The sequence below is a fragment of the Coenobita brevimanus genome, chromosome 14, assembly GCF_032717465.1.
Source record: "Coenobita brevimanus isolate Jiangsu-jjx chromosome 14, ASM3271746v2, whole genome shotgun sequence".
Taxonomy (NCBI): Eukaryota; Metazoa; Arthropoda; class Malacostraca; order Decapoda; family Coenobitidae; genus Coenobita; species Coenobita brevimanus.
Genome location: NC_136967.1, coordinates 47,154,404 through 47,175,912, shown reverse-complemented (window position 1 = coordinate 47,175,912; position 21,509 = coordinate 47,154,404).

Below are 21,509 nucleotides of genomic sequence, written 5' to 3'. Positions count from 1 at the left end.
GCCCAATTGTTTCCTGAAACCCAGGAAACCATTGACAACACTGGATGGTAACCATATAACCACTTTATGGCATGAAGTGGAGCCTGCTATGGTGCCCCTATTAACAGGATGGGAGAGGCCTGTACGTGGTCCATCCACGAACCAAACCTCCAAACTATTCCCCGCGCCTCGCTGTGGCGAAGTGCTGTCGCCGCAAGGGGACATTACTTCATTGCACGGGACAGCCTGGCGCAGGAGTGGTTGATTGCCTTCAAATGAATGGTCTCCTCGGTCAGACAGACCGGGGTTGACTATCAACAACCTATCTTACACACCCACTTACCATATACATTCATCTTCTTGACCTACCACATCTCCCCCTACCTTCAAACTCGGTCACATATAAATTTTTCACCACACTGTTAATTCCCATTCCCTCATCACCCACACCCTCTGTTGTCCACTGACTTTCATACCTTACACCGAATATGAATCACAGTATTTCTTATCCAATTCACTCTCTGCACTTCACACAACATTCTCGAGCATCCCTTATCCATCACCCTAACTGTTTATTTTTCGATTTCATATCACACAACGGTCTCACATCCATATCTTTATGTGAGTACTAATACACCTTCGTCATTATGGAGCTACCGTGCTCACAGTTTTGTTTTGTACCAAAACGTTCATAGCACCAGTCATTTTCCCTCGCTTACACTCTCCTTTCCACATTCTTTGCATATTTACTTCTCTTGTGTCACTGCACCCAGGTACCTAAATCCTCTCATCAATTCGTCTCTTTCCTTCATTAGAACACCCCTTAAGACATCACACATAGAGTCCCCAACTCTCACAACAACTATTACTATACTCTCATGTATATTTACTTTCCTGGCCAGACGCTCATAATAGGAGTAAAACTCCGCATCATTTTCCATGTTCCCATTCATTATTAGACAGGAGCACAGGGTCGTGCAAGCTGGCTAACAGTGAACAGGAACATGCAGATTGGTGCAGAGAGCTGTAGATGTCTGTGAGTTTTAAGTAAATGTTGATAAGTGATAGTTGTAGGAAGGAAAGGTGACTCCGTGCTGTAATGTTTTCGTGAAAGGAGCGAGATTACCTGGTGCAGTGACAGAAAAGAAGAGGTAATTGTGCAAAGAAAGTGGAAAGTAGAGTAGCTGAGCAATGAACGTGACTGATGCTATGAATGCTTTGATAAGATACAGAGGTCTGAGTGTGACAGATGGTACAGGATTGAATGAATGATTATTAGTACCATCATTAACATACGGGTGTGATACCTTTGTGTGACATGAAAACGAAAGATCATGAGTTCGAACGGTGGAGATAGAATTCTCGAGAAATGTTTGTTCAGTGCGGAGACTGGATAGGATAAATACTGTAACGGGATTCGTGACAAACCTTGAGTAAGGAAGTCCGCGGACAACAGAAGTGAAGAGTGGGTGGTTGAACGGTATGGTGACATAGAGAGAACTGCTGTCAAAACTTTGGTAAAACGAGTCGGCTATGTGAGTGAGTTTGAACGTGGGAGGATACGTGGTAGACCAAGAAGGTGATTGATAGGGCAGAGAAGTTTGTGAGAAAGAGTGGTACGGAGGATGATGAGGTAAGGGAACAAACGAGATTGAACGGACTGGATTTTTTTTTAAGGAGCAATGCATAATAAGGGTTTGACATCCTTTTTTAGATGTGGCAGTTCGTACTGACTGCCTAACATATAATTCATATAAAGCCATGTGTAAAAAGATGTGCCTGTAAAGTGAAGCCTGTCCTTTCTAGGGGCTTGAATGGCATATGAATGGGTGTGTGACCCACTTCACCTGGGATGCTATTGATTTTTTTCCTCACTCTCATATTCTATCCTTTTCCTTGTTTTCAGGCTCCTATCTCACACCATAATAGTGGGAAAAACCAGTGGGATGATGACGATGACTGGTTAGGTCCAAAATTTAATATACATCTTAGCTCTGACATAGTCAAATGAGCGACACAGCATAATAATTTTAACAAATCATATCTGCTTAATTCATTAATGACCAGGGTTGCTGCGGATGTGAATTTGGTGGAAGTGAAGGATACTTATCCTACCGTTCATCGTCTTTCGGCTCAGTTGCCTAGCTCATAGACTAAAACTTTCGGGTTCTCCTCTTCCTTGCATAGGGTACTTGACACAGATGAATTAATGCCTCTTTGGAAAGAGACCTCGCACAGTTATTGAATATATATATATATATATATATATATATATATATATATATATATATATATATATATATATATATATATATATATATATATATATATATATATATATATATATATATATATATATATATATATATATATATATATTACTGATGATTATATAGGCGAAAATATTCTCCCTCAGAATTCGCCCATAAGGATATCATTAACAGTAGTCCCGTAATGATGCAGATTTTAACCCATGGTAATATAACATTTTTTGCTTAGATTTCCTTCATCTCTCTCTCTCTTTCTGGCACACGACATTTTGCAGGCATGCAGGTAACTTAAGTTTTCTGTTACTTTTTGTTATTGTTGTTTTAATAACCCCATAATTGAAAAGGTGTCTTTTCCAACAGCAGGACTTTATCAAATTACTTGTATATACTTTTTTATTTGTTCGCACTACTGTTCAACACTCAACATCCAACTACAATGATAATTGTTCCCCAGCAATGCAGTTTATTAATAAGGATCCTCCATGAATATATTCCTAGCTAGTTAGTTTTTGCCACACGTACTGTGGCTTGGATTCCTTCACTATCTCTCGGCCTTGTTGCTGCACTTCATTCCACTTTCTTGTTTCTCTACCATAAATGATATCATTTTCTTCTCGTACAAGACTTTGTAGCACTTCTTTTTCATAAATGAATCTGCATGTTATATTTTAACACTATCATGCATGTGATTTATATATTTTATCGCCCATAAATTTTGAATCAGTAACGTACTGAAGGATAAAATTTTTCATGGCCGAGGTAATACTATTATGAGTATATTATTCCAGCTAACACCAGGTTATTTTCTTGCACTGAAGATGAGTGTATGAGTCTTAATGCTGCAATTCCTTCAGTTAATCCTTAAGTGGCCGCTTGTGTGGAACGATGTCTTACTGAAGCATGGCTGGCAGCGTTGATGCAGCGTGACCTGTAAAGAACTGCAGTTTTTGGAAGGGAACGAAGATCTGGGAGATGTTGACACACACATACTCTAGCCTCTAAACCATTTACTGAATTTGTTCATTTTACATTTTTCTTTTTGCACAAACATTTCAGGAACATATGAGGTGTTGTCGTGGTGAATACATGGATATAAAACCTTCCTTACATCTCGTGAATCAAGTCATGAGTGGAAGTCCTTCTTTGGCTTCCCTCAAGTGTTAGTGTAAATAAGAATAAGTAAGCAAGGAAGTCAAGAAAAGAAAGAGTGTTTCACAGACAGTTACTGCTTATCAATGTTTGCTTTTGACCTGGGAAGGGAAGGGAGAGAGAGAAACATCCCCGGTGCTTCCTCACTCTCCCCACTCGACAACCCCCACCCTCCAACTCTACAACATGTGTTTTTCTTTTACTCATTTTATTTGCATAATTACTTTTATTTTGCTGTTTTCCTAAATTTTTGTATCTGCAGGACAAATATTCATATTCCTTGTTTATTGCACCTACAACTACAACTTACAACCTCACCAACCACTTACCCCTCCTTTTCTAGGCCACCGTGCTTATAATTTTTTGACCACGATGGTTGTCCCTATGCAGCTACACTCATTCTCTTTCTCCTCTCTTTCTTCAACCATAAAGAGATAAAATAACAATTCCATACAGGAATAAACATGAAAAAGGGAAAACACTCTTAATGAAAGAAAAGCATTTGGGAGCCTAATTCTAATTGCCCACCAGAGTATGCTATTGGCCAAGTACAAGAATTAGGCCATATCTTGATACCCTGAAGGTTTTATGTTGATAGCTCAAGCCGTTCATGAGATATAATGGTGTTAAAGGTGGGCGATAAAAACTAGTTGACCTTTGGCAGCCATTTTGGTGACTTTTGACCCCAAGAGCCCATTTTCGAACTCGGCCAAGATTTTGGCCATATCTTAATACCTTGGTTTCATATTGATAGCTCAAGCTTTTCATGAGATATAATGGGAACACACACACACACACACACACACACACACACACACACACACACATACACACAGAGGTAGGCAAGAGCATTATCGCTCTGCCTGTAGGCGGCCAATAATTATGATATTTTTTTTTATTTTAATTTCTGTACTGAATTTGTTTATTTTACATATTTCATGTTTTCCAGAAGCATTTCAGCAACATATGAGGTGTTCTCGTGGTGAATATATGGCTGTAAAACCTTCTCTTCTCTTCACACTAATTTCCTCGTGCGAGATGCTAATCTCAGGTCCTAATGAATCTTATTCGCGACAGTTCAGTCTATATACACACAGCAGCACCCACTATCTTGAAACACTAAAAATAGCATTCTTCTTCTCCCTTTCCACATGAATTATACCACCCATAGTAAAAAAACAAAAATCATGCAGGAATATGCATTATAAGCTTAGCAAGTCGGGAAATATTCATAATTATATTTTTATTTACAAGGATAGTACACATATTATTTACTGAATTTGTTCATTTTACATTTTTCTTTTTGCACAAACATTTCAGCAACATATGAGGTGTTGTCGTGGTGAATATATGGATGTAAAACCTTCTGTACCCTTCACACAAGTTTTCTCGTGTGAGGTGCTGATCACTGGTTGTATCCAATTTTTGCCACTGCGGTTCAGACTGTACACATAAAGGAGGATTCTTATCTCGTTAGTGTCCAAAAATACTATTTCTCGCTTCTCTTTGGAGACAAACTAAACGATCCAGACAACAGGAATAACTGGATACTTGCAGAAACACAATAAACATAAAACAATGTGAAAAGAACTCATAATTATTTTTTTAAGTGAATCCTCCCATACTTTGTACTGATTTTGATCGTAATACTCGTGTCTAGTCATTTCAAACCGTTTCAGCAACAATGTTTTTTTTTTCTTTGGGGGGGGAGGGGGTGAAAGTATGGATATTTCTTAGTGCGATGTGTTTTCACTCCTCGGCTCAGTTTCCACAGGCATGTACATTGTCAGGTGGCAAAACATAACGAACAATTACTATAATGGCTTCCGTGTTTCTTCGTTACGCTTCATTTCACCAACACCAGCTTCTTATGTCTCTACTAGACATTAGGTACCAGCCGCCTAATCCTTAATTGTTGCCTTAATTCTCACAACGATTTTCAGGCTTGCTGGAGATACGAGGGAATGTCTTGGTGTGCCATAGCTGAGACTGACGCGTGTATGCATTTGTGTGTGTGTGTGTGTGTGTGTGTGTGTGTGTGTGTGTGTGTGTGTGTGTGTGTGTGGTCCACCCTACTGCGAATATTAATATTGTATGAAATATATTGCCAAAGAAAGAATGATGCGAGGTCTCCTACGCCTACGAGATCGAGAGTCATTGTCATTGGCTAAAATGATTTTGTGACACCTTTTCCTTGGTGATTTATTATTCTTTTACTCTTGTATGTTACTGACACAAACAGTGTCGATAACATGCCATGCAAGTTCGGTGTAATACACAAAACAGATCGGTAAGGAAGAATTACTACGTAGCCTCTAATATCAATAACTATCAGGTTCGTTTTCTCACTGGCTTGGAAGATTTCGTAACACCACCATACAGACAGTATATTTCCTCAAAATATCTGGAATTCTACAGACGCAATATAAATCGATATTTGAAATATATAGACAACACAGAATAGAACATCATGGTGTTATAATATTACATCAAAACAATCACCAAAGCAGAGGTGATAAGAAGTCTTCCTGGAAACTGAAAATACATCTCCATGACTTCCTCACACCCCAAACCACAGGTGCAGTTGCAGGAAATTGTAGAATCCGAGCCTTCAGTCTTACTGAGAGAGAAACGAGACCCAGATAAGGAGAACAATGTGGTTTATTTCTGCCTGTAATCCGGATGGTTCCTAATCATCGTTCGATGAAGAAGCAAAACACATTCATCTGTTAAGTAATGTTACTCGTTTAAGTATTTTGTGGTTATGCCTGATCAACTGTGCATTCCATGGAAAGTGTGCTAATAGCAGAAGATTAATGCAAATTTGATGACTCTCTCTCTCTCTCTCTCTCTCTCTCTTAGCCCAACGAACATAGCCATTACACTTCGACAGTAGCATGCATTATTCTCTGTTTTTACCATGCTATCATGGGAGAATGTTAATTTTAGGCAGTCACTCTCGTTTCAAGGAGAAATTTGGTCTTGCAGCGACTTCACATGGCGTTTTTTAAGTTAGGTTCTAATAACATTTTCATAGTTTCTGTGTTTACACATATTCCCCATCTTTATGTCCCTGAAAAATATATTTCAAATTTATTTACATGAACTGTATGAGAAGGATGCACAGATATCTTTAATATCAGTGGCTTATTTCCATGTTTTAGATTCTAACGGATTTTTCTTTCTCGCATATATTGTTTACTTTAAAGCTTCATAATTGTCCCATCGTCTTTTTCATAGGTTCCATTTCCAAATACAGCCAAAATATTTTACTTTCCTTTGTGGCAATTACCGTGCCACCAAAACAAGTTGCTGAACTGAGGTGAAAGCCTGGCAACCCATACCCAAATACGCTAACTCTTGAGTTTCTCTCTCTCTTTCTCTCTCTCTCTCTCTCTCTCTCTCTCTCTCTCTCTCTCTCTCTCTCTCTCTCTCTCTCTCTCTCTCTCTCTCTCTCTCTCTCTCTCTCTCTCTCTCTCTCTCTCTCTCTCCATTCTTTCCTGATGCTTTCTCCTTTTTCCTTATTCTCCCTCCCTGTCTCTTCAAGGATAATATTTTTTCTCTCCCCCAGTCTTCTGTCTTTTCCGTCCTTAAAAGTCCCTCCCTTTGTCCTCCTGTCCTCCATTTGTTTCTTCTCTCTACTCCCTGTCTCCAACTCATTCATAACAACCCCTATAATTATCCATCATTCTTATCAGTGCAATGAACCACCTCAATCATGGAGACCTTCACTTTGCCTCCCTATTCTTACACGTCCCTTGTAGTGTCTCCTTTTCTCTCACTTTGCTCCACTTCTTTCCCTCTCTTCCTGCATCTGACTTGTTAAATGATGTAATGAAGTACATATACCTCACTTCTAGTACAAAAGGCCATCCCAATCATAAGAATCCTTATCTTTTATCCCTGCCTCTCGTTGTTTTTCTCTCCCTGTCTCTCCCTCTCCTTCCTCTGCCTTTTTTCCCCACTTCATGCTTCTCCCCCTCCCTCTTTATTTTTTCCTCCCTCTTCTATCTTCCCCTCTCCATCTTCCTCCATTCCCGTCTCTCCCCTCCCTCCTTTCCCCCCTTTTCTCTTTGTCCCTCCCTAAACCTTTCGTTTTCCCACTTCCCCTTTTACTCTTTCTTCCATTTCCCAACCAGTCACCGTTTCTCTTTGCCTCCCACCTTCTTCCTCTCTCATTTTCTCTCCCATTACGTCCCCTTCACCTATTCCTGCCTCCAGCTCATTAACCGCAGCTCCTAACCCTACACCTCCAGGGCAATGGATCGCCTCAATCATGGGAATCCTGACTTTTCTCAACTTCAAAGTGGCTTGCTCACCTTGATAATTGCTCTCAGTAGTGCGGGTTTCTCATAACTGCCGACGTTGAATCCTAGGCGAAATATTTATCTCAGGAAAATAGTGACGATCGGACAGTTCCGGGATTGGGTTTGGATGGATGTTATTATCGTTTCGATGAGCCGATTTTCCAAAGCACACCTGTGAAGTTATGTCTGGCTTCTCCCATTGCGTACGCCTTTACTCAAGTGGCAGCAGCAGTGGCAACGGCGGCGGCGGCGTAGCAGCAATAACCCTAGGTTCATTTAAATGTGTACCCAGCAGAGTGCAGTTTTAAGATGTCCCCCTCCTGCAGTCTGTCATCCCACTTTTGGGGGATAGTGGGGGAACTGATGGGTGTTTGTATAACCAGTCAGCTGGGCCGTTCTTCGGCACTTCAATTAAACAAATATACTGAAGGCAGCGGCGATATAATGCACATTACTTATATAACCAAATAGTTATGAATGGTCTAAAGCACAGCTCAGGATAAAAGCCACGTGTTCTGCACAGCCATGAGGTGACTCTAAGACCCGTACTCCCGTCGGTTAAAGAAGTTCCCTAACACCTATTCCTAAGCAGTATGTTTTACTTATTTCACCTTATTGTAATATTCTGTCATATAAATCCTTCTAATATTGTCATACTTTACACAAATAACGCATCAAAGGATATTAACCATCCATATTTAAAAATAAATTTCCAAAGAAGAGGTGATATGAAGCCTCCTTTAGTCGACGGGAATATGTATCCAGAAGCTTCGAGATTTAATGCTACCGGGAGCGTTGTACACTTAGTCACTAATCCATAATCTTTTCAATATGGTAACTTTTTCTTTTTTTTAACAGTATTGTGATACACTCTGCAGTGCGAGGCTATGTATCGATACGAGGATCCCCCCCCTATCAGGGAGCGTATTTTTGGCCATTGATGAATGCTGTATTATCTTCACATAATCTTAATGTATCACAATACTCATTACACAGAGAACACCAAGAATTTTAGGAGACAAGGTCTGGCCTCGCCTCTAGTGTAAGTGGATTCTGTAGACTGCTCACACTGCCAACGGATCGGACCTGCCATTGGTCGACTACCAACCTCCGGTCATGTAACCACTGTACCACCACAGCTGAGAAAAATTATGGTTTCCTTTGATTACTTCATCCTCACAACCCCCCATGCCATATACTGAACTGGCTCCCAAATCAGTTAATTTTTGTGCAAAGAAGAAGGAACCAAAGGCCAGGAGCCCGCAAACCGTTCCTTCTAAGGGAAAAAAAAAAAAAAATACAACAAAGAACCAGTCATGTTCATAATTTTATATATATCTGTTCATGTTTCCACCAAAAGATTTTGCTTAGCACATCATAAAGGTTGGAAGCCATTTTCACTATTCTATTCAGCACAATGGCGACTTTTTTTATTACTTATATCATGCTACAGAGCGACAGTCTGCTGTCCAAAAAGATGTTAGTTCGATCCTCGACAGGGGCAGACAATAGACTGGTGATCTGAACGGTACTCCGCCAACCACGTGGGTTAGGTTCCTGAAAACCACCATGGTTGGGGAAATCGTGGTTGGTAAAGTTAACTTTATATGGGGAAAATACGGTTTGGGGAAACCTTGGTCGATGGTAAAAGGGGTACAACATGAAAAATATACTATTCATCTGGTTTGATTTCTTAATTAATATTCCACTGTAAAAAATGTAATCATAAACAAATAAACGAAAGTATGGTAAAAAATTATTTACTGTACAAATTTGGAATTACGGTTATAAGCTGGCTATAGCGCCGTGCCGGTGGAACGCTGGGGAACACTATCAGCTGACACGGGATGATCGTTTGACGTAGCACAGGGTAAGCATACTCTTTAACTCTGGATGCCGGGCTAAAATCTGCTTGTGCCTCACCTCAGTACGAAAAAAACACAATAGCTTTACTTCTACTCTTAATATCTCAGAAAACTGTAGCAGCTGGGGAAACGAATTAAGGACCATATTACTCACCAACTCTTCTTCTTGCAAATGAAAGTGTCCTCAGGTCTGTAGGTCGCTGTGACGATGAGTAACGATGTGAGAAGGGGCCTAATTTTCGTTGCGAGACCAGGATGTGTTCATAAATCTGCTCGCGGCCCTGATTGTGCCTTTGCTCTCAGCGTAATAACTTCTCCATTACTAGATAAACTAGACACAGTGGAGTCCAAGGCACGCCCTTTGACACTGAGTCCTTTCCTAGTATCCTTAGACAGAAGCTAGGCAGGGGGTGGATGAGGCAAAACTCCAAGTGAGGTGGGAACGAAATCACACAAGAAAGGTTAAGAGAATATCGCTCAACACCTGGCAAAGTCACAGAGATGGCTGAAGTATGATTGGGTGGGCTGGTGGGAGTCTCTCCTGAGCTTTTGGTGACAATATAAAGTGGCACCTACTTCAAACTGTGCCCGGAAAACAAGCGCGGTTCCTACTGACACCCTGTGCTGCTCGGCCACTGATTTTTTGACAGCTATGACCGACACTCAGAGTTTAAGCAGCAGAAGTACCTAACCAATTCTTCTTCTTCCTGATGATCTGTTATATTTTTCTGATTACGGGTAAATCCTGGTTTAATGATGCAAGTGGATAGGTAAAAACCCATCGCTAGCCGGGGTATCGTATCTCTGGGTAATTTTAACATGTATAGGGATGCGTTTTTATGCACTGTGTTTCCCCCACAACCAAGTCCTAAACCCACCCAAATGAGTCCAAAAACAAGTTTCTAGCTAGCAAGAACCCCCAAATAGCTTTAAAACAAGCTAAACTGAGCGAAAAAGCACTTTATAACTCACCTAAACCCAAAAATAAAGTCTGAAAATCATCAAGTATAAGTCAGGAAAAAATCAAACTTAGTAAACTGTACCCCAATATGACAAAGTTCACCCCACCCATGACTAAAACAAATTAATCTAAGCCTAAAAACAGTTTATAAAGCAACCTAAACACAAAATTTAAGTCTAAAATATCATCAAAATCAGTTTAAAAAATCAAAACCCATCGTTAAACCGGGGTTTGGCCATCATTAGGCGGGGTGTGGTGGTATTTCTACCCCCATCACTAAGCTGGGGTATGGCATCTGGGGGTATCGTATCTCAGGCATACGTGTATTTCTGTGGTGGTAAATAAACGTTTCTTTTTAAATCTGTTTCCTCATTGTTTTTAGTTGTTCTGCTGAGACAATTCATTTGATTCTTCAGCACAATTGCAGAAGGGACTGTCCTAACTGAAGTGTTTAACTAAACCTAAGCTAACCTAGCATAGCCGTGGCTCAGTCGGTAGAGAGGTGGCCTGTGGTCCTACCGGACCCAGGTTCAAATTCCCGCTGGGGCAGGGAACAGTTTAAGGATTTGAAATTCATACAAAGCAGACATTACCGATCTACCAGAAGACCCGCCGACATGTCGTAAAAATACCACCGCTAATACCAATACACCAGTTCTGTATGAGACAACCCTAGCATGTATTCAATATGGACGGTGGGTGTTAGCGCCGAAGTGGTGACATGCAGAGGTGTATGGTGTGTAGGAGAACTACTGGGCCTCGGGAGCGGGCTGTGAAGCCTATGTCCTGAGTCGAGCACATAAAAAAAAAAAAAAAAAAACCTGTGCCTAATTATTGAACAATTGGATTGTGAGCTACAGCTCAGGCTGGGCCGGCTGAGCATCGCCGCTAACTACTCCACCCCTATGCAACTTACGCATGGCACTACACAAAGACGAAGTGAGAGAGATTTTTTTCTTTTCACCAGATGATGGCCTGGATGTTTATCTTCAAATTTATAATAAACAAAAGCAATTTTTTATTTTCGTTTCTTCACCACTCCCCTATGTAAAATTACGCATGGCCCTATGCAAAGACGGAGAGTGAGATTATTGTTTTTCTACCAGATGATGCCCTGGATGTTTATCTTCATGTTTATAATAAGCAAAAGCTAAAAAAATATATATATATATATCCTTCATTTTTGTGCACCACGGGGTGGGATAAATATAGGTAATTGCGCAATCAACGGTTAACCTGTCCAAGCCTAATCTAACCTCCAGTTGGGAAACTAGGAAACACAATCCACCTTTGCGTTCGTTGAGTATCTTCCATTACACAGGAAACAGACAATTGTAGGTACGGTATAAGGAACATGATGATAATAACAGGAGGGAAATTTTTCAGCACGCAAGAGTAATTTACCACTCACAAAATGGTCTGAAAATACAGAAAACAAACTGCAGGAATATAAATTGAATTGGTTGCTTAAAGCGTAGATTTACTTAGCACAGGACGGATTGTTGCTTCATTTTATTCTGCAGATATTTCTGCACCTGTCTGTATGAAGCTAATAACGTGTCCAGTCAATGCTTGAAGACTTCGCTTCATGAAGAGATCATGTCACTGGAGAAGTCAGCAAGACTGTTGGCCATGATTAGCCCTTTGCTAAGGTTAGCAAGAGTCATTTTGTTACTCTCCTCACTGTCGTCCTCCTCTCCATCATTGTCTTCATCAGACTTAACGTTTGGACACATGATGACAATGGGACAAGTGCTAAACTGAGAGAGAGAGAGAGAGAGAGAGAGAGAGAGAGAGAGAGAGAGAGAGAGAGAGAGAGACTGTAACAGCAAACCTACTCAGTCTGCTTCCAATAACAACACAGACTGAACTGGAAAGCGGGAAAGCTGTTAACACTGGAGAAAGTTGCTGCTACCTGGTGGCAGCCACTGCAAACCGTGTGTGGGCCTCGTGAACCAAGGCCCCGCGGTAGGCGATATAGTATACAAATATAGTACCGTGTATAAGTGAACTCCACCTTTGGTGCACTCCGTGGTTGGCAGGGGATTACTGTACTGTATTTCGTTAAAATAGATTTTACTGATCTTGCACGAGGTCCATCGACATGTCTTTAAAATATCCACACTAAAATCATGACAGCTGTCCAGAATGGCAGCCCTAGTGCTTTAGTATGGAAGGTGGGTATGAGCACCCAAGTGATGACATGTGAAAGTGTGTGGCACGTAAGCAAACTGCTGGGCCTAAGGGAACGAGCTGTTAAGGCAAAACCTCTCTCTCTCTCTCTCTCTCTCTCTCTCTCTCTCTCTCTCTCTCTCTCTCTCTCTCTCTCACACACACACACACACACACACACACATGTGGGAAAGACAATACACGAGTTGGACGTATATCACTGAACTCTTCTCTGGGGATACCTAAGTTGTATCTATATATAGGTCAAGCTCGTTCAGGCTGATTTGAGTGATGATCCAACATAGTAAAACAAGTAATAGCAAAGAAAGTGTAACCTATAATAAGTAAATATCCATTAATCAGTGTCAAGGAATGTGCTGAGTTTCCTTATGTCATCTAGACAACACCAGGGCAAGCAGGCGGCAGTGATGCAATACTGTAAGTCTGGATTATCTTTTCTCAAAGATGGCTTCATATTTTGGACAGATGCCTTTAGAAGGTGCTAATGGAAGAGACAAAGGTAAACAACAGGATGATGACTTCTACCCAGAACTGGTTGACAAGGAAACTTACAATAAGTTTGTTGAAAAAGTTAATAGAATTGAGAGAACTTTTCAAATGGAAATCGATGAAATCAAGAATGAGCTACGCAAACATACGGGAAAAAAATGAAGAATTGATAAAGGAAATATACAGAAAAGCCACAACAATAGATGAACTATCAGCTGAAGTAAATTCACTGAGAACGAAGGCTAGTGAAATGGGATGTACAGTTGTTAACCAAGAGGGAATTATGGATGATTTCATATATGATAAGGAGAAAATCAGACAAGCAAGCAGTCTTATAGAGAAAACTAGTTATACTGATGAGGAAATGACACCGGTAAATGAAATGGTGAGAAAGTACAAAGATGAGGTAAAAACTACATGTGCAGAAATGCTGAAAGTAAAGAATGATTTAGATACAAAGGTAGAAGAAAAAAGCATCAGAAAGGAAGTGAAAGAAATCATAAAAAAAAAAGGCCAAAACGAGTCAGGGAAGCTGTAGACATTAACAAATATATAGTAATCAATAGCATAGGTGAAGAAGAAAAAAAAAAAAACAGAATCTCAAGGGACAAAAAGGAGATGGAAAATATAATGAACATACTGAAGCAAGTATCAGAGGATATCTGTGATAAAGATATAGAACACAAAATGCTAAGGAAATATGGGAGAAGTAAGTCAAGACCTCTGAAAATAACCTTCCTCAGTCCAAACACTGTAGAGGAAATATTAAAAATGCCAACAAACTCATGGAAAAAGAGGAATTTAAAAGTATGGAAATAAAGATGCCTAACTCAAGAGGAATTGGGAACACTAAAGGAGAAGGAGGAGGAAGCAAAAACAAAGAACGAGGAGAGATCGGAAGAAGAGAAGAGTACATTTTTTTACAAAGTAATTGATTTGCAGTAACGAAAGCGGTACATAACCAACAGGGAATAAAAAGAAGGAAGGTAGTAGACTCAAGCTGTGGCAAGTATGTAAACAAGATGATTAAGTTGATGTACTCAAATGTAGATGGAACGGAATCTTAACTATTAGAGAAGAAAGACTATACCAAAGAAAAGGAACCACATATTATTTACCTAACTGAAACAAAATTAACCCCAAGGACACCAAACGATACCCAACTCTTAGAGGAATACAATGGCCTACATGAAGAGAGAGGAATTTTAAAAAAGCAGGAGGAATTATAATAGAAAAACCTACAGGTCAAAGAAATAGGACTAGATATACCCACACAAGTAGAAGTGATTGCAATGGACATTAATACATCTGAAGGCAAATTAATTGTGGCAAATTTATACATACCACCAAAAACAAGCGCTCGGAAAAGAGGTGGATATAAAGACCTGTCAAAGAGTACAATTCAGAGTTTAAGAGCATAGTGCATAGAATGGAAGAAAAATCTGAAAGAATTATATTAACTGGAGATTTCAATATAAATATAAATTGGAATACTCTAGATGTAAAAAGACATGAAAGCTGTTGGGACCAAAATCTCCTGGATCTTGTGCAGCAGTTTTTCCTAACACAACATACAGTATAAAGGAAAATACCAACAAAAAGAGGACTTGATGATCCATTAGTACTAGATCTTATATTTATTAGGCAAGAAAATGATACTGACAATATAATGTAGCACCCTCCACTCGGCAAAGCGACCATGCAGTATTAAATTGCAAATTCAGGATTGCATATGACATAGTTACCAGTAATGAGAGTTACAAAAAGAGACCACTACAAAAAAGGGAACTCCCATGACCTATAGAAGTACTTCTTAGAAATACAGTAGGTTGGAAAAAGGAGTTTAGAAGACAATATTTTAATGTTATATATAGAAAATTCTATGAATTTTATGAAATAGAAGTCCACAGCACCAAGAAACAGAAATGAAAATAAAGAAATAGTTTGATAAAGAATGTAAACAATCATAAGACAAAAGAGACTTGCTGTGGAATGGTTACAAAAGACACAACAGTGAGAGGGGATATAATAACTATAAACAGGCAAGAAACGATTGTACAAGGAAAAGGAGAGAAGCTCAAAGACAGTTTGAGGAAGATATTATAAATAAAAGTAGTTATCAACCAAAGCTATTTTCTAGGTACCTCCGAAGCAAAACCAAAGTTAAAGATAAAATACAGTCCATTACGGACAAGGGGATCATCTATACACAAGAGAAAGGTATTTGTGAAGCACTAAATAAAAATTTCCAGTCAGTTTCACAGAAGAAATTAATTTTAAGAGAGGTGTGGAACATGCATGCCCACACATATTACCAATTATACAAATGTCAGAAAAAGAACTACAGGAAGAGTTAAGTAAATCAGACAAAGGAAAAGCAAATGGTCCTGATGAATTTTCAGGTTGGGTGCTACATGAATGTGCAAAAGAGTTAAGTAGACCAATATATTTAATATTTAAGGAATCCTTATGGTAAGGTAAACTACCTGATATTTAGAAGAAAGCAAACATTGTTCCCCTATTCAAGAAAGGAAATAGAATCCAGTCAACTACCGAACATTATCACTGACCAGTGTTGTAAGATACTAGAAAAGCTGATAAGAAGAGTTTGGGTAAACCCTCTTGAAGAACACAATATGATAACAGAAAGGCAATTTGGGTTTAGAAAGGGAGAATCATGTGCTACTAATCTATTAAGCTACAGAAACATTACGGAAAAGAGAAGGATGTGTATCTATCTAGATTTCAAGAAAGCATTTGATAGAGTACCACACCAATGACTTTTATGGAAACTGTACCATCAAGCAGAAATCCAAGGCAACCTGGACTCGGATTCACAAACGGCTGCTGGACGACAGCGCCTCACGACGTCGTACGGGAGCCAACGATCACCCCTCGAGGGCGATTCACAAACGCTGGATTTGGCTCCCTTCTAAGTCTCTTCCAGAGCGAGCAGGGATTTTTCTGGGGAAAATTTACTTGACCAATCAACAGCCATCAGCAGCCACCGATCTATCACGTGACTGAATTTAAACAGACCACACCCTCCTGCTTTCTCCTCCCTTCCCCCTCCTCCTCTCCCTCCCTCTCCCCACAAAACAATTCCGTACTGCACATAACTACGCGCTTTTAGGTCTGCGAACGTAATCAGTACGTACATAAGGAGAAATGTATCACATGGTGGACTAAAGTATTTATGGACATATGTAAGAATTTACGTACGTACGCACGTGAATACTTACGCAAGTATTTATGTACGTACGTGAATACTTACGTGTGTACGTACGTACTAACGTACGTGAATATTTACGTGTGTACGTACCTACTTACGTACGTGAATACTTACGTGTGTACGTACGTACTTACGTACGTGATTATTTACGTGTATACGTACTTGCGTATGTACGTGAATACTTAAGTGTGTGTACTTGCGTATGTACAGTATGTGAATACTTACGTGTGTACGTACTTACGTACGTGAATTTCTTTTATGTACATACTTATGTATATACGTACTTACACATGTACAATCGCGCTCATGATTCCCTGAGACACCTGTGATGGAGGGTGTTTGGCCCGCTCTACCGTTACTGAACGACAGGTAGTTGAGTCAGACTGCCCTACCAGCAAAGTAAAGCTGAAAATGGAACCGTTTCTTATAAACGAGAGATTATGACAAAAGAAATGGGTGGCATATAAACAATAATGCTGGACAGTATCACTGCCCATATGGTAATACAACACGGAGTAATCGTACTGAAATAATTCCACCTACTATTGATTACATACAGCTTGAAAGATGAAGACATATGTTACGTATTTTGTTGTCCGCCATTCAACTCCCCAACAATCTGCTGCGGACGTGTGATTAATGCGTTAATAAATCCCTCTATATACTGCGGGTTTGCCTATTAATTATTTAGCAATAATACACGTATTATAGAAAAGTATGGATATTTCACAATACCATGGATGTACGACCGAGTCCCTTTAAGTCTTCACACAGATTGGATCACGTAATAACATTTCAGTACTATATTTGTTACACGTATCAGGTTTTCTACCCTTGTTATAAATGATAATTGAACGACAAATAATAGTATTCGGGGATATTGAGACAAGCAAAGCAAAAATATTTACTGTAGGAATAAGAAACCATTTCTCGTTTCATGTAATAACACGAAACAAATAATGGAACGATGATATGATTGTGATAACCCCTACAAATTTCCTACAAGAGGATATATCCATCTAACTATCCATCTATCTATCTATCCATCTATCTATCTATCTTTCTATCTATCTATATCTATCTATCTTTCTATCTATCTATATCTATCTATCAATCTATCTATATATCTATATATATCTATATCTATCTATATATATATATATATATATATATATATATATATATATATATAATCTATATATATATATATATATATATATATATATATATATAATCTATATATATATATATATATATATATATATATATATATAATCTATATTTATATATATATATATATATATATATATATATATATATAGAATGTATATATATATAATCTATATATATATATATATATATATATATATATATATATATATATATATATATATATATATATATATATATATATATATATATATATATTAGCTGTCTTCTTTTTACTCTCGTTTATAAGAAACGGTTCCATTTTCACTTCACTGTGTTGGTAGAGCAGTATGACTCAACTACCTGTCGTTCAGTAATAGCAGAGTGGGCCAAACACCCTCCACCACAGGTGTCTCAGGGAATCATGAGAGCGATTGTACGTGAATTCTTACGCAAGTCTGTAAGTACTTCCGTAAGCACGTACATACGTGCGTGAGAAAAAACATACATAACTAAGTCCGCACTTGAGTTCGGTAGTACACACTTATGTGCGTACGAAAGTGCGTACATGAGTAAATAAGGCCGTACATTGGTGCATACGGAAGCATGTACGTTCATATGTAAAAAAACGAGTACGTAATTATGTACCTGGATGTGTCCATAAGTACGTACGTAAATGCGCACGTAAGTATGTACACAGGTGCGTACGTAAGTACAGATATAGAGACGTGTACATACTGTACGTAAGGAAATACTCTCCACGTCGCACATAACTCAACAATGTTTTGGTTGAGGGTCATGTAATCGTTATCTTGTGCCTCTATATCCGAATCACAATCCAGTAAGGGTGGTCTGGAGGTCTCTTAGAGAAATGGAGACTCTACGCCACAAAATGGCGGCCTACACAATTTGTGAATGCCAGTGTGTCGCTGAAAGGGAGAGGCGCGACCAGTGTGGGAGGCGCCAAGAGCTTGCGACAGTTTGTGAATCCAGGCCCTGTACTGTTGGATGCAAGATTTTCTCAAAAAAAGGGAAATGAGAACAGTACTAAAGGGTTATTACTCATCACTGAGGGAAGTGACTAGTGGAGTTCCACAGGGCTTATTCCATCTATCTATCTATTGCCGGATCCCGTAAAGGGTGGCCACAAACAAATCGCTCCATGTAGCCCTGTCCCCTAAACTGGTAGGTGGGTGTGCCCATCATCCACCCACTTAGTGTACTGGTACTCTGTTTTTTAGGGTAGCTCTTAACTGAGTGGCAGGCCAGATGATTTCCTGCGAACCAGGAAAGCATTTACAACGCTGGGTGGTAACCTTATAACCAACCAACACGCGTTCCCTATGTGGCAACAAGTGGGTTGGCGGAGGGTTAGTGCCCCTCCCCGGAAAACAACCAACTAAAAATACGAACATGAGGCCTCGGACCAGGAATAACTGGGCTCAGTGCTGGCACCATTTAAGTTTTTAATATATATAAATGACATAGTAACACTGGAAATGGAAGCAATCTAAATATGTTTGTTGGTGATGCAATAATACAAAGGAGAAATACTAACACAGACTCTTGCAGACAACTACATGAAGAATTAAATATACTTCTTGAATGGATCAATAAATGGCAAATGGAATTAAGTGTGGACAAGTGTCATGTAAATAAGCTAAGTTAAAGTGGAAAAAGACCAGCTTGGGATTATTAGTTAAGAAGTTCAACTAACTCTTCACACATCAGAAAGGGAGAAGGACCGAGGAGTGATTATTAATAATAATCTCCGGCTGACCACATCAGTGGGATGGTACGGAACACGCTGCTTGCTAATATGAGAATATGCATTCATATACATAAATGAAGACATGCTGAGAAAGATAATAACATCATTCAACAGACCAACCCTGGAATATGCATTAGTAGTATGGAATCGATCTCAAAAAAAAAAAGAAAAAAAGAATGAAGAAGAAGAAAAACATATAAAAGATGGAAAAAGTACAAAGGACCGCTACAAGGTCGGTATCAAGCTTAAGGGATCTAAGCTAAGAAGAAAAACTAGAAAAACTGAGTCTACCAACACTACAGGAGAGAAGGAAAAGAGAAGACATGATTATGCTATCTAAATGCGTCTCAGGGAAAGAGAAAATAAACACAAATGAGTATATAACCAATGGGGGAAGCATCAGCAAGAGGACACTGCAAAAAAATACATAAAAAAAGAGGTGAAAAAGACGTAAGGAAATTCAGTTCCCCAAACAGGGTAATTGATCATTGGAATGTACTACGAATGAAAAACTGTGTGCCAAAACAATTAATATACGTAAGGATATGTGTGATAAAAGTGATTTAATACACGGGACAGTATGAACTTGACTCATTCCTGTTAAGATACAATTAGGTAAGAACACACACACACACACACACACACACACACACACACACACACACACACACACACAGAAAGAAAGGGAGGAGGAACTATAATCTTAACAAAGAAAAATCTACAAGTCAAAGAAATCAAACTAGATATTCCCTCACAAGTAGAACTGATTGCATTGGAAATTAACACATTTGAAGAGAACGTAATTGTGGCAAATTTAGTCATGCCACCTAAAACAAACACCTGGGAAAGAGGCGAATATGAAAACCTGACAGAATGTACAATTCAGAGTTGTAGAACATCATTACATCGAATGGAAAAGAAATATGAAAGAATTATATTAACTGGGGACTTCAATTCAAATATAAATTGGAATACTCTAGATGTAAAAATCTATGAAAGCAGTTGGGATCACATGCTCTTAGATCTTGTGCAGAAGTTCCTTCTAACACAGCATGTAAAGGAAAACACCAGAAGAAGAGGACTTGATGTTCCATCCGTACTAGATCTAATATTTACCAGGCAAGAAAATGAAATTGACAATATATCACCCCCCATTCGGCAAAAGCGACCACGTAGTATTAAATTGTGCCTTCTGGATTGCATATGACGTTACCAGCAATGAGAGTTACAAAAAGAGTCTAATTACAAATAACGCAATTATCATGACCTGAAGAAGCATATCTTAGAAATTGATAGGGAAAAAGAATTTAGTGGACAAGATTTAAATATTATGTATAGAAAATTCTGTGATCTTTATGAAACAGGAGTCCAAAATTACGTCCTACAGCACAAGCAACAGAAATGAAAATAAAGAAATCGTTTAATACATTGTAAAAAAGCAAAAGAAAAAAAGAAACTTGCTGTGGAATAGATACAGAAGACACAATAGTGAGAGGGCATATAATAACTATTAACACGCAAAAAATGGTTATACAAAGATATGGTGGGAGGCTCAGAGACAGTTTAAGGAGGACAATGTAAATAAAAGTAGTGATCAACCTAAGCTTTTTACAGCTACATCCTAAGTAAAACTAAGGTGAAAGACAAACCATTACGGATGAGGGGATCATCTATACACAAGAAAAAGATATTTGTGAAGTACTAAATAAAGACTTTCAATCGTTTTTAACAAAAGGAAGAAATTTTGAGAGAGATGATATGGAATATGCATGCCCACATGTATTACCAGATATGCAAATATCAGAAAAAGAAGTACAGGAGGAGTTACGTAAATTGGACAAAGGAAAAGCAAATGGTCCTGACGGATTTTCGGGTTGGGTGTTGCATGAATGTGCAGAAGAGATACGCAGACCATTGTATTTAATATTAAAAGAATCCTTTGGTCAAGGTAAACTACCTGACATTTGCAAGAAAGCAAACATTGTTCCCCTATTCAAGAAAGGGAATAGACAGGATCCACTCAACTACCAACCAGTATCACTGACCAGTGTTGTAAGTATGATACTAGAAAAGTTGATAAGGGAGGTTTGGGTAAAACATCTAGAACACGGTATGATAACAGAGAAGCAGTTCGGTTTTAGGAA